Source organism: Larus michahellis, chromosome Z (assembly GCF_964199755.1).
Source record: "Larus michahellis chromosome Z, bLarMic1.1, whole genome shotgun sequence".
Classification (NCBI taxonomy): Eukaryota; Metazoa; Chordata; class Aves; order Charadriiformes; family Laridae; genus Larus; species Larus michahellis.
The window spans coordinates 44,433,304-44,445,015 of NC_133930.1; the positions used below are offsets into that span (position 1 = coordinate 44,433,304).

The 11,712-nt window shown below is 42.3% G+C and overlaps 1 long non-coding RNA gene across 1 annotated transcript in view; it reads right to left on the bottom strand.

The window, feature by feature from the left end:
* The window catches only part of LOC141736183 (uncharacterized), a 28,476-nt gene extending 20,879 nt beyond the window's left edge, over positions 1–7,597 (bottom strand). The window contains exons 1-3 of the long non-coding RNA XR_012584916.1: positions 7,541–7,597; positions 6,456–6,562; positions 2,202–2,276 (exon numbers count right to left, since the gene is read on the bottom strand). This is a non-coding gene — a long non-coding RNA (uncharacterized LOC141736183). The remainder of the gene's footprint in view (positions 1–2,201; positions 2,277–6,455; positions 6,563–7,540) is intronic.
* Between the last annotated feature and the right edge of the window lie 4,115 nt (positions 7,598–11,712).

Sequence of the window (11,712 nt, forward strand, 5' to 3'; positions counted from 1 at the left end):
ACATACGTCAACAACTTTTTTATCTCTGACAAAGCCAAGATAGTTGGCATTAATATGATGTTTTTCTTATTACTCTCAATATAAAACATTTCCCTAGAACTGGAAATGGACATGGTATATTACAGTCGTAGAAAAAAACACATTCCTTACTCTGCTAGAGCTGGAAATCAAAGTCATGCATGACACACACACGAAACATTTTGGCCAGTATTAGCTGACTTCTCAGAGCACTCCAGAAACATGGTTATCAGCCTTCTGGTTACTTCTTTAAATATCTTCCCAAGGCAACAGCAAAACTAAATTCAAGAGCTGGAGACCACATTCTTCTCTGCAGCAAAGTCTTCCAGTATCTGTGGGTTTCAGTCATCAGAACAAAGTCACACATCTTTTGGTCATGAAATAGTAGGTTCAGGATCACATGAGTCCACCCTATCCAACTGCACTGAAGCCACCCGTCTCAGTCTTAGGCACTCATTTAGATTTTAAGTTGCTGCTTCTCCTCAGTTCTACCTTTTTGGTACAAGAAAATAAACTTTAAGGTGAAAGACAAACAATTGGGCTATTTCTTTCCTATTTGTTTGAGTATCTAAGATTTGTCTGCAATTTCTGCTTTTGACTTAGAGGACAGATTCTTCAAGCTATGAAATGGCTGCCAAATTTAACACAAATGGCATTTAGCTGGCAAAGAGTGTGTTACTGACAAATGACTAACACACTGGGCATATTGTATTTGTACCATCTGGGAGAGTAAACAGTGACAGGAAATAACCACAAACAGGTGTTAATGTTAGCCCCTTAAAGGTCATTAATGAAGTATGGCAACTGACAGCATTGAAAGAGCCCACACACAAGTCCCGGCAACTGGAAAGGAGAAGGTGGGATCCCAGCAAGTGTAAGAGTCTATTAATTTGTCACACACACAAACAAAAAAAAAATCTGTTCCAGATTGCATCTCCTCTACGTGACCTCCTTTATCCTTTTGCCATACCACATCCTTCCATTGAGCTCCAGTTGAATACTCCTTCCTTTTCCCCTTTTAGGCATCGAGCTCTTTCCTTACCCCAGACAGACAAGACAAACACAATCCTGAAATATTGCTCTTCTCAGAAAGCCTATCACCCTCTGAAGACAACTGCGTGCCTTCATGCATTCTTCAGAAAAGAAATCCTGTCTCAATTCCCCTTTAGACATTTTTAGAGCCATTTCTACCTTCACTAAAATAAAAGGCCTCTGGCTTCAAGAAAGTGTGATCCAAATTGCACTACATCCGTGTTTCCCTAGTGCACCTCCAAAGTTACTTCCCTTGTCCCAGAAGAGACCTGAGAAAGGGTGATGAAGCAAAATAGACTGATCTCCAGCCACTTCCCTACTCTCTGTCCCATCCTATGCAAAAAGGGGAATTTTCCCCAGAGGACTATGTTTTCAAATAAATGTCACCTGGCTAACATGCAGTGTTAATACTGCCTCAGAGAAACCCAAGACAGACAGAAAAGGCACACAAGGAAGAAGAGGCCATGGGGCCCTTTCCTTTAGAAGGGGGACACTAAACCATGAGTCTGCAACCAAACATTGCAGAACTTCAGACTTTCTCTAATTCAGGCTATTAGTGTTAAAAAGAATACTGGTGGGCATGTAAATTTAGCCATTCACTAATAACAAAGCCTAATTGATGAATAGACTAAACATTTCCAAAGATACTCTCATTGATTCTGGCTAGCATTTAGGAATGGGAAAGTGAGAATGTTTTAAAGGCCAGAAAATAGTTCCCTTTCTTTATGTCTTTGTTAAAAGGCTACACGGAACACGGTCATAGATATATTTACCCAATTCAAGAGATCATCGTAAAATTGAGAAATGTAACAACTGTTTACAGAGAATTGCTGTTACTGCTTAACCCTGCACAGCTATGTACAAAACTCCACACCTGCAACCCTTGGGCTTTGCACCAGTATGTGTCAGAGCCCCACAGGACCAGAGATGCAGCCACGCCAAATTCCATTTTGAAAGGAAAGAAAGTAAAAAAACAGTTGGAGTGTATTTAGCTTATTCAGGGAAGCAATGGAGTTGTGTCTGCAAAGACTATAGCCCCAAACCTCCACCAGTGCCAAATGTCTTGTTGTCACTTGAATTGAAACAGATGAACACCTTTTTGTACTGGCCATTTTCTAAACCTAAGTACTTACAAACAATTAGGTCCTTACCTTTCTGTAAAATTGCAGCTCATCTTTCCATTCTTGATGAATTATAATCAGGGAGGAAAGGTAACAAAATGGAACCTACAAGAAATTGAATAAACATTTAAAGGCAGAAATCTGTTTAAGTCTCACCATTCCCACTACCTAAGAAAGCTCTGATACCTGGTTTATTTCCTCTTCAAACAGGGTAAGATTTATCCTCTATCGGTGTTTTGGTTTTCTTAGTTAATCTTACAACCTCTTCTCTCTCTCCAAAGCTATATTAAACTAAGGAAAATCAAACACTCTGCAGTCTAAAAACTTCAGTTAGGAGCTAAGAATACTAAGGTTGTTGAAACTTGGCCCCTTTGTGCATATGCTATCCTGCTGTTTTTAAGTACGTGAGTACATCCTATTTTTCCAAACAGCCTCAGCAAAGTTCTGGGTGGAGGACAGACAGTCTGGGAGTGTAGGAAAGCTATGCAGTAAATAAGGCTGCTGTCTCCAGAATCCCTGAATTATTTGTTGTAGAATCTGGAGGACTTGTAGGAAATAAGGCAAGGGGAGGAATGACTGCACATCACAAATCTGGAGTGCTTAACTTTGGAGTGCTAAATTTCTTTTAATGTTATTAACTTCACTCTTTTCCTGCAAAAATAGAAATTCCAGGCCATACAGATTGTCAGCTTGGACTAAAAGAGCTCTTTCATATGCATGTGAATTGTTAACCTTAAACTGGATAAGTCAGTGAAGGAAAATAAGAAACATATTTTGCCAGTGGGTTTCAAAGCTGTTTTCTGGCCATGGAGGAAGATACTGATTGGAAATCCCATATTCAATTCCAAGTTCTGGCAGAAAGCATTTGCTGCCGGGGGAATGGTCCTTTAGCAAGCTTTTTATACTGCTTTGTCCTGATGGTCTCCCTTTCTCAATAGGGGTGAGGGCTTTCCTGCCCCAGTCTACTACCTTTTCTAATCTGTAAAAGGCCCTCCACATACACAGTGGGAGCAAGTACTGAAAAATCATTGTTCTGGAAGTAAGCATGCTTTGTGGTTCTGTGGGCCTGTTACTGGTGCACAGAGCAGCTGGAAAGGAGTGACAGAGGATGCAGCACCCTCACTACAAGTGAGATCTCTAGGCTAAATTTAGCTCTGTGCTCTGAAAAAGCTTCTACTGAGCACGTGCAATCAAACTTTTTTGAAAGTTCCAACCTGGCCAGACAGAGGTACGTTTGCGTAGGCTAGAGAAAGCTCCAGCTAGCAAAAGAGCAATCTCCCCACCACATCAAAAACTTTTCTACAAAGCATGCAGGTCTTCTCAACAACAACAAAGAATTTGTTTACCCCCCTGTACATACTTCCAGAAATGGCAGAACTATTTGAGCTTCAACTTTAGGTACGTATCAGCCCAAAGCAGATATGTAACACAGAAAATTGCTCCTCTGAAAGCTGTGCACTTTTTGGCAACTGAAAATAGTGTCTCACAGAACAGTCACAGGCATCTTGGAAGTATGATGTAGCTGAAGAAACTACTGTACAAAATAAAGCTTTGTTACAACTTGCCACCGACAAAGTTTGTGTAATGTGTACTTCAATGAAATCTTGACACACACTTGTATAGCTAAAACAGACAAGAACTGGATACTGGAGTATATACTAAAATAAGTTTAAGCAGAGAAAGAATGACAGAATCAGCCTTTACAAAATTAAACCTTGTATATGCTGAATGCAGAGATAAGAGATCACCAGGCTCACTGTGCACATTAACGAAGTGTTCCACTGGCAACGTGCTCTATTTTCATCAGTGTTTTGCAATATAGTCTGTGCAGCTTTAATATGTAAATCTGCACAAAGGTCTTTCACAAAGATATAAAACAACACATTTCTTCTGTAAAGCAACATAGATTCTCTGTGCAGAATTTGCTCTTGATTTCTCAAACAAGGATTATCTGTCTCTTCTCAGCAGATCTGGTCTTCTTGTTTCATCTTGTATAAATTTTAAAGCCATTAGAAATCCTTTGTTCATGATAAAATTGCAATTAATTTTCCTGATAAAATATATTATGCACCCTTCAGAGTACATTTACACAGATATCTAGTAATTATTTTAAACTAGCTAGGTGAACACTGGTTAGAAACCTGGTCAGAGAGATTGCCATAGGACTAGCCACATCAACTGAGATCTCAAAGCCAAACTGTCTGAAATCCTACCTTATAGCTAAGACAGAAAGACAGGGCTTCCTCCGTTATTTTTTAATTAGGGGAGATTCAAGCTGGATTCACCAGTGAGGCTCAAGAAAAATCAAGAGACACATCGTTTTGTGAAGCAGCAGTTACTTCACTCCTTTGTGATGCAGTCAAGGAGTCAAAGTAGACAGAGAATTCAAGAAAGGGCAGAAAGGTCTGCAAGGGCTGATTTATCTGAGAAGTTAAAAAGAACTTGACTCTTGTGACCTGTAGCTGGTGAACCAATGGTTAAAATAAAGGTAGCCTAATTCTCCACAATAACCAAGACAGTAGTAAATTCTAAAGAGTAACTTACTTAGGGCGGTACAGAATGGTACAGATAGGAGTCACTGGGAGTTGCCTCAGAAAGGCCAGCAATTTATGGCATGGGAACCAAAATATTCTCTTCTCAGAGAGTTATACTGTCCTGGCATAACACAGACAAAAGCATGTGGTGGCATAATGTAGAGAAGTTTGACTGAGTATCAACTGTGTTGTTTCTGCTCAGTCATAAAGTAGAGGACACCAGCGTCTATCACACACTCACTTGGTGAGCAAGAGGTGTTACGCTGGCTCCTGTACTAGGCTTCCCTGTGCGCCGAGCCTCACGCTGAAGGAAGCCCTTCTAGACACCATAGTCCGCAGCTGTCATCTAAAACCCTGAGGTCACCCTACCTCATATGCCGAGGGACAAAAGACTGAGAAGGACAGACAGCCCTCTCCAGTTCTGCACCAGGTCAAAGAACAACACTAACATTCACTTATAAACAACAATAACATGACATGAGCACAGTTGAAAAACATGAAAACTAATCCAGACACACAAAATTGCAATTAGAACAGAACACTTATTGTTCAGAGAGGCTGAGTGCCTGGAAAAGAAATGTAAAGTATTCTGTTTAAATTTTGTCCATAGTTACAATGCCACCTGGACAAAAAAGTGTAGCTAAATTAAACAGACTAAAGAAACATCTGTATTCTGCTGCAGTACATCCAGAATACACCAACAGCACCACTCTGTGGATTAATAGTGATTGCTCCGTAAATTCACAGGGTGGCTTCCCAAGCCTCAGATCGACCATACTAAAGACAGACATACAAAAGCATTTTACATATATTAAATAAGACTATATATCAGTGGTATAAACACAGCACCACTAGTAGTTAATGAACCACCTTACCTTTACAGTAGCGTAACCGCAACTATAAATTGGCTTGCCCAGTTCATGTATGTGGCATGCCTTCTATTCATTTCACATACATACTTTTCTTTAAGATCAGTAAGAGAGGTTTTATGTGCCGAATTCAGAACAGATGCTTTATTCTGCACCCAAATGGGAAACTGGCTCTGTGAAACACATCTTAGATATACACCTGTAGCTTTCATTAGTGGTAGCTGCAGCAGAATCCATGAAAGGCAGGTCAAACTTCTGAAGGAAATCAGAAAATTTAAATACCTGAGCCCATCTTCACCTGAATTCATTGGGTCTGCAAAACTGGGCTAGAAGGAGCTTTGCTTCCTGCTCTGGCAAGAAATCAGGGATGAGGCCTGGAGATGAAACTACAACAACAGGAGCAACTACAAAATCTTCCATGCAGACTGACCATCCCCAACACTGGGCACCTCAGCCAGGTGGCTGGACTTAATATTGAGTTGGGTTGCAGATGTCAACCAGTAATCCCACCTGATGGAGCTCAGTGGGATATAAGAAATATTTCCTACTTCCCCATCTCTTGCTATAGCAGTTTGAAGTGATGAGTCCATCAGAAATGAGTGCACAGCTGTGTGCTGGTATGCTGCAGTCTCTGTGAATCTCACGGGGCCTTTTGCCTGAAAAAGACCAGGTGGCTACAGGCGTTACAAGGCTGTGCTTTTGCAGATAAATCTTACCATTTCTGCTATGCACAACTCCAGTTCATAAGGCCCAATTATATTGGTAATTCATGTCCAAAATAATGGTCTTTCTGTGCCTCAAGATTCTGACTGTCTCTTGTGTGCAGGGTATAGTTTTGTATATATGTATATACATATGTACCATATACATAATATACGTACCATTTGAGGTGTACTGTTACCTTCTGAAGTCCCAAGATCACAGGTAAAAAGGACAGTAAGGGAAAGCCATTGTAGCACTGGATCACATACAGCATAGTAGTTTCTGCCTGTAAGTTAGAAGTAAATAGGCAAAAAACAAAAGAAAACCTAAAAACCCAAAACCATATTTGAGTCTGATTTCAGTTTGGGGGAGAGTGGCCACCTCTTCTATTTCAGCTTGTCTCTGCTCCGCTGATACAAAAATAAAGTTACACTAGCTCTCATACCCCATAAGCATCTCTCCTGACACAATATATCTGCAAGCTTGGGCATTATATCAAAGAGACAAAATGCCTTTCTTTGACTGAGAATATGTACAAAAATAGGGGCAGCTCTCACAAAGGTTAGCTTTTTATCCAAGAAATTATGACTATTTGTTTTACACTGCACTTTGAGGTGAAAGTTGCTAAGAATTTTTCTAGTCCAGAACAATTAAGAGTAATGAAGGGCTGTGGGGATAAATATCCAGCGGTGCAATGAAACACAGAGGAATTTTTTTGCCATCTTTATCAACCAAGCAGATTATTCTGCTCCCTGGCCTATTTTCTGTTTTCCCAAATGCAAATAAAAAGCTTGCCTTTATCTCTCGGGAAAACCTGAAGGCAGCATCTTTTACATCAGAATACAGAGGACTTCTCTTGGCCCTGAGATGCACTACTGTGCATAGGCAGTGCACGTTGTTACCTGTGATGCACTACATTACCAGCGGCTCTACCTGCTTACGAGAAGAGACGCATTCAGGCATGAAAAAGCAAACCTGCTGTAAAAAAACGAAGGGGATGAGGACCGTTACCAACGTACCCCCTCCCTTTAGTCGGCCAAATGCAGACTTTCACCTCATCCTTTCCACCTCCTTCACCAGCAACATCCCTGTGCCCCTTCACTGGGGTTCCCAGAGCCCCCCTGAGGCCAAGCCAAACCCCTCGGGGATGCCAAGGGAGAGCAAAATGGCCTACGAACTCACATCACCGATTCTTAACTGGTCCATCGGTTAAATTGTAAATTACCGCTGCCTCGGCTGGGCCTTTCCCCCCACAAACACTCACAGATTCCACAGCTGCGTCCGCACCACCACAGAAGGGCGAAGCTGCCGCTCCGGGCGGCGGTGAGGGGGGCGGAGGGGGGGCTGCAACCGCCAATGCCGGTTGCAGCCCCCCCTCCGCCCCCCTCACCGCCGCCCGGAGCGCCTTTGGCAGCAGGGCAGGTGCAGGCAGCTAAACAAACGCACCCTCAGCTCCCCCCTCCTTCGTGTTAGCCCTCTCAGAGAGCGATGTGGGCGCCCATGCAAAGGCAGCTTCCTCGCGGCGGCTCCCCGCCCGCCATTTTAAGGCCCGTGAGGTGAGCGGGGGGAGGCCGCCGCCCTCTGGCAGAAGCGTCCTCAACAGGGGGAAGGGAAGCGGCTTGGTGGCTGTGGGGGTCGGTTGTTTGATTTTTGTTTGGGTGTTTTGTTTTTTTTTTTAATTGCCGCGAGGTATGTCTTGGTAGTTAAGGTAATATAAAATAACGTTATTTCTTGGAGGGGCGTCTCTCCCGCTTGAATGGTTGGCCTGGAGGCAGCAGTGAGCTTTCTAAGGCAGGTTGCCTGCGGAGGGCAGCGCATCCTCCACGAGCGCTGCTGTCATCTTTGGGGTTCCCTCCAGTTTCCTCAGTTTCTTAATAAAACGAGCAGCAAGTGGGGAGGAGCACAGGGAGGGACCAGCTTGCTGAACTTCTCCATGTAACCCTGCAAGTTATTTTAGAGATCTCCCCGAACTCCCTCCTCTTCTAAGGGTCAAGACAGGAAGAAAATTCTACAAATGTAGTCAGTCTATGGTCCTCCACTTTCCATGAAACACACAACTTAAAGCTGATCAGTTTATGTTTCTGTAGATTTGTTGTATTACAGTGACGAGTTAGATTTGGGGAGTTCTGTGAAGCACAGTGAGGTAGAAGAGCCCTCCTGTACTCCTGAGGTAAATCGATTTTTAACAGGGCTTCTCATGTAGACAAGCAATTTTTTGTTGCCCTGGCCAAGTATAATTACGCTAAATGCAGTGACTAGTTGATATTAAGTATCTAAGGAATGAGGGCTAATAAGTCAGTGAAGGGCATCTTCTCTCTGTATAAGATTTTTCTTTTCCTGGGAAGTTTAATATGTCTTGACAACATACACGCATGCAGAAGCTGTGTGGCCAAGCAAACATCAGCCCAGTGAAAACTCACAGAAAGGTCTTAGGCATCATCTGAGTTACAAACTTAACAAATGATGAGTTCTGAACTTAATATTGCTATTAAAGTTTAGCAATTCTTAGCCATTAGCAAAGCACCAGTTGTGCTACCTAACTAATACCTGCAAATGCAAAGCAGACCAGAAAACAATTTCCTCATAGTGTAGAACTTGCAATGTCTGGGCTAGAGAGCTTAAGGAGGCTGTACAAAGATCAGTTTCAGTGAATGGCTCAACCAAGTCATCTTGAAAACTTATCTGTAATTTCCTTCTCATATCCCTTTTCCTTTATCTTGCTCTACTGTTCAAGTTCCTCCCTTGTTTTCAGTATCATAACCCCCGAGTGTATTTTAGGAAAGTCTCCACACCACCATTTCTTTACAGCTGCTAATTAAAGATCCCTCTGAATAAAGCCTTCTGCTTGAAGAGCTAGAGTGCCCCTCTGAAAGGCCCCTTTTGTAGGTGACCATCTTCTTGTGGACCACAACAAAGACAAGGCACTGCATAAAAAAGCAGTTTTACTTTGTAACCACTTTGCTTGTCACTGTCTCAAATTAAGGGAATGAATTACATTAGCACTCCTGCTTTCCAGTCTATCCCTCTGCTGAGGTGAATGGAGCTGTCAGGGAGTAAAGCTACAGCACACCCCCCCACCAGCCTTTACCAATGAGGCAAACTATGAAGAGTGGTCCTAAGAGATGCTAGCAGATTAGGGGTGAGGTGGAACTCACGTGACTGGGACTATAGTTCCTCCCCCTGCCCCGAAGTACCAGCACTTCTATGACGCATTATTAAGAAACAGGCCCAGAGTGATCCTTGCATTGGTAAATTGTAAATCAAATACCATTAAGGTTATTTTGCCTGAAAAAAACCCCACATTCTAATCCATGTGTTTTGTTAACTTGATTATAATTTCTTGATTACTATTTCATGTCCTACTTATGCTAAACTTTCTCTTATATGCCTGGACACCTTAGCATGTGAACACCTGCATCAGTAGCGGAGAGGCCACATCCATCTGAGTGTGTGTGCTGGTGTCCATACTAGAGCTGCTGAACTTTCTCCATGCATGAATGGCTCTTGAAAACAGTGCTACAGCAGTGTACAGTCAGAGACTATACTGAAAGACTGATGAAATCCAAGGCCTACATCTATAGGGTTGTGCAGATCAATACTTTATGCTTGTGGCAGGAGTGTCATAGAAACAAGTTGCCCTGGAGATACCCCAGCTTCTCTGATGAGCGTTCATCCGTGGAGCAGCTCTTTTGGAACCCTCCTGAGAACAATTCTATGCTTGCTGTTGCCATCGTTCTTTATGTCTTGCTCACAGAAACTAATGTGGGTATAGCACAGTGAGTACTGCAGCCTTCATTCATCCCAAAGGTAATCATCTCTGTATTCTCTTTGTGTAAATCCCCAGGGATGCATAAGTTCATCATAATTTACATTTGCTCTTGAACAGGATCCCTGTAGCGTTATTGGAATTGCATGTTATATTATTTGAGTCATCTTAGTTCTAGCTGAAGGCCACAAAACTCAAAAGGTTGCTTCGTATCAGCTCTTGGCCTTCCTGTCTTTTGTCAAATTTTGCTGTTAAATATATCAATGTAAAATGACTTTCGGCTGCGAGTGAATTATACTTATCATACTCAGATCTAAGAAAGAACAGGAATTGGCCTATGCTTTTTATTGTCATGTCCTCCATCTATAAGTAACCTTTTGGACAGGAAAATCCACACATGTGGAGTATAAAATCCTCTAGGGATTTTTTTTTATTTTCAGTGTGAGTACCCGTGGTGCACTGATTTGATTTGAGCATATAACTGCAGGGTATTGTTTCATATCATTCAAATCAACAGGGATCCTGGAGTAAATTCAATTGTAGCAGGACCAGGCTTTGAAGAATGTCGTTATCCAGGTAAGGTGACAGAAAAAACGCATGTTTATACAGCCAAAAGCAACCAGTGCAACTCCTGAGTCTGCACACTGAATGCTTACTCTGTCCCCACTGATAATGAACAACATCACTGGCAGAAATCAAACTGGATTTTTTTTTCCCCACAGAAAATTAATGGGAAAATCATAAGCCTGCTGACAGACAATCTGTGAAGAATGAGAATGTTGAAGCACATCATATTAATTATTCAGCATAAACTGTTCACCCTGCTCTTCCAGCAGGCACTGCCTCCTCCTACACTTTTTTGCTCTGCTTGCATCTGCCTCAAGTCCTGACTGCACAATGGTGCAACTGACTCCACTGAAACCCTTTCCAGCCACCTATGCTTATTGCATTCATGGCTTAATACTCAGCGTTCTCATAGTTCAGCAATATTTGTGCTTATCTGGTGTCTGCAAAGGCAAGATGCTGAGAAATGTGGAAAATGGAAGAGCCAAACTGCCAGGAGGGTAGGGGTCCAAGGAGCAGGGTCACCTGCAGGTCTGCAAAACTGGTAGCAAGGTGAATATGGCAAAGAATTATGGAGCCTGATCAAGCAGTCCATTTAAACCCACACGTGTGTCCCAAGGACTTCAGGGGAATAACCTATGTGATGACGTTTTTTCATACAATTAAGGGTGTATTGGGTTCTTAAACCTCTGCATAATCCAGTAAAGAAAAAATCAAAAGCTTTGATAAATCCCCTGCATTATAAGAAATCCTACAACCTAGCTGTTTTGCTCAAAAAGTTCTTTGCAGTGACTGATGCTCATGTTTCTTAAGTGTTCCCTAAAGACCATTATTCATCAGCAGGGAGTTCAGCACAGGCAGATAAGAGACTCACAGCATGAAGCTGTATTTCTGAAAAATCTTGCATGATCATTTCTCCCCTTGACCAGTTAGTGTAACTGACACAGGCAGCTCTGCCTGTCCTTGCCTCCTTGCCCTTCTCAGTCATGCACGATGTGGAATGGTATACGAGCTCACAGCAAACCTAGAAGGATGTCTCTTCAGTAGCATCATTTGAATGAGCTACTCTGGCCATGAGACTTCTTTTTGTCTGCCAGGGACAGACA